This window comes from Micropterus dolomieu, linkage group LG21 (genome assembly GCF_021292245.1).
Source record: "Micropterus dolomieu isolate WLL.071019.BEF.003 ecotype Adirondacks linkage group LG21, ASM2129224v1, whole genome shotgun sequence".
Taxonomy (NCBI): Eukaryota; Metazoa; Chordata; class Actinopteri; order Centrarchiformes; family Centrarchidae; genus Micropterus; species Micropterus dolomieu.
The window spans coordinates 35,540,030-35,543,356 of NC_060170.1; positions in this window are offsets into that span (position 1 = coordinate 35,540,030).

Below are 3,327 nucleotides of genomic sequence, written 5' to 3' on the forward strand. Positions count from 1 at the left end.
AGCTGCCACACAACCCACCATCAGCTCAGTCCAGGATTTTACACTTTTATACTGATGTGCCCTTTAAACAATCCGGCTGGAATTATTAGATTACATTAGAAACATTTTATTACTCTCAGCATGAAAAGAGCAAAACCAACAGCGTGTCAGTCTTTTCAGACTTCCTGTCTGTGGCTCTCAGCTCCAAGCCCATTGGTTCCTCCTGAAGACGGCAAGCTTTAAAAAGTTCTCACAATAAGAGTTTCATATTAAAACTAAATATCAGGGTCCAAACACCCGGCACAGTTCAGAACCAGAGCCACGCCGACCCAGGAGGATCTGGAAGTCCTTCTGGCACAATGTTGAGTCCTGTTATATATTAAATTAAAATAGAAGTGAAGCGTCGGCACAGATCCTCTGAATCTGGTTTCTCAACACTTGATGTGTAAATCACATTTGGTGACACGTGAACAAGTGAATCCTGAGACCAGAGAAGAAACGTGTCACAGAACCTCCTGCTGCTGGATCTGTAGGTCTGGAGGCATCGAGGGCTGGAGACACTAATTTGGTTCAGTTTGGCAAAAACACCTTTTTGTAGTTAATTTTGTGTATTCATAATAATTTTGCTTAAAGTTTTTAGCGTTAAGCCAAAGGAAACCCCGCTCTCTCTCGGGTCAACACCCAAAGACCTTCGCGCATTATGATTCAGATTCCAGTCAGGATGGAGGGAGACACCTGATAACAAGCTAGTCTCAATACGAGGTTCTGGCTGGCCTCAATTATCAAATGTCCAACTCCAGGTTCAAAATGTTTCCTAGTCAGCTCACCACTCCTCCTCAGCAGCTTCAGGGCTTCGTGCTTTAAAAAGTTAGAACATAATGAACAATATGTTCCTTAAAACCAGATTTCTGGTTGTCAGTAATGAGGTGTGCGGGTGTAGGCAGTGTGGATGAACCTTACCTGGCAGCAGGAGGGGGAAGAGGGGAAAAATAATCTTTAAGATTCTCGACTCAAAGTGTCTTTTTATTAAAATACAAATCAGCAAAAAGGTTCTACAAAAGAAAAGAACAGAGCAACACATTGTGGAAAGGAGTCCCCTCTTTCTTTTTCTTTCCTTTCCACCCTCAAAATGCCAAAAACTGCAACTAATATTTAGTTTTATATTTGTGGATACAGAACATTTTGTAATGAAGGAATTATTCTTTTAGCTATTAGCTTATTTTATAATCACGTTGAATCATTTAGTAATTAAGGAAGTTGCTTATTTCATATGAATTTGTCTTTGCTTTATACGTCACATATTTTTTACGCATTTGCTGTGAAATATCCTCATAACTAACCCAATAATCTGAATAGATATATGAAGCTTGAATAAAAAAATAAATGAATAAAAATGAGACTAGCCTATCTAGTGCCTAGCCCCCCGAGTTGAGTGATGTGTTCAGTTTCCTTGTCTGTTACCACTTCCTGTTTTGTTTCAGTTACTCATCTTGTGTCTCGTTTCAGGTCTTCGTCTGCCTTCCCTCCATGTGTGATTAACTGTCCCCACCCTAATGTGCTGCACCTGTGTCTCATTGTCTCCACTCCCTTTGTATATATAAACCCACCTTCCCTTGAGGTTTCTTTCCAGCTTGATTCCTTGTGTGATTCCCGTCTAGCCAGTGAGTTTGACCGTAGCTCTGTTTTTTGACCCCGACTCTCACCTTGTGTTCTGGATACCTTTACCTGGACTTTTGTATCATCCTGCAATAAAGTTATTGCTCATCTTATCGGAGTTGTGCATTGTGAGTTCATTTCCTGAGAGAGCCTGATATGAGACATGTAGGACTCAGTGAGGGGCCCTCTGCAGTACCCTGTCTTCTGCTCAGACATACAAAGCCTCTTACATGATCACTCTTGGTAGCGATTATGTTCATCGGTCCCTTTAGGAAAGTTTTTTTGTCAGCTCAGTTCTGGCGATTTATCGGCAGTTTCACCGGTGGGGCTGATCCTTCGGAGGCAGCAACAGGAATCAGTGAAGTCCACTTTAAGCCACAGAGAGTTTCCTTCTCTCAGTGATAGAACGTGTGTTCTCTCCTGCAGGTATGAAGCTTCATCTTGTTTAACGGCTTCCTTAGGGATCCAAACATGTGTTGCTAACACAAAGTAAAAAGAGAGGTAGAAAGAAAAAAACAGAGCAGCTTGTCCTGCAAGAAAGTTCGGTTCCTGACTGCTGGTGCAGCTGGGAATGGCTTGTTTACCTCCTTAAGGTTCACGGAAGAACTTGGAATGGCACAGAGCTCTGTGGTCAGATTCTTTTTATCAGACACAAAATGGCTGCACTGCCGGGGTTTCCTCCTCCTCCATCAAGGCTCTGCCATCGGAAACCCTCTGTTAAAGTTCACAGGTAAGTGTAACACAGTCACTTTGCTTTCATCGTGAGACGTGAGAGGACGCTGGCGCTGTTTATTCGCCTCCTGTTTTGTTAGTGTTTGTGTTCACTGTACCCCTATCTCTGGACAGCCTTTCAGCTGGTTCCTGAAGCCGCTTGGGCATCTCGACCGGACTACTACCTCGTCGGTTTACCCCTAGTTAGCTGCTCATGCTCATCCAACGCGTGGTGGCTAATTCTAGCTGCATCAGCGGCTAACCTTATTTCCTAGCCCTTCTCTCAGGCAACCTCAACCAGATGCAAGCCTAGACCGTGACTTTCATCTCCTCCTGGCATGCCGTGTATCATTTTGGCACTTACATCAGTCATCGACCTCTGTGTCGCTAGTCCACCGCTAACTGCTATCACGGAGCTCTCAGTCCCTCCACTCTGCATCATGTTCAATCTTCCCCCTATCCTGCCTGACCTCCCTCCTCCTCCACACTGCCTCCCCTCCCAGTTTGACCTGGTCACTACCCCTGAAATCTCTAAACTCATCAGCTCTTCCAAACCCACTACCTGCTCACTTGACTCCCTCCCTACTCCTCTCATGAAGTCATGTCTCCCCGTCCTTTCCCCTTACCTCACTAACCTCTTCAACTCCTCACTGTCCCTTGGAACTGTCCCCTCTGCTTTCAAATCTGCCACTGTCACCCCAGTCCTTAAAAAACCTGGTCTTGATCCCGCTTCCCTTAATAACTAACGCCCAATATCCAACCTCCCCTTTCTGTATTAAACCCTCGAATGTATAGTCGCCTCACAATTACAAACTCATCTCCATGCCAATAACCAATTTGAACCCTTCCAATCTGGTTTTCGCCCCCTCCACAGCACAGAAACTGCTCTCCTCAAAGTCTTCAATGACCTCCTCACTTCTGCTGACACTGGTTCCCTCAACATCCTTATTCTTCTTGACCTGAGTGCAGCCTTCGATACTG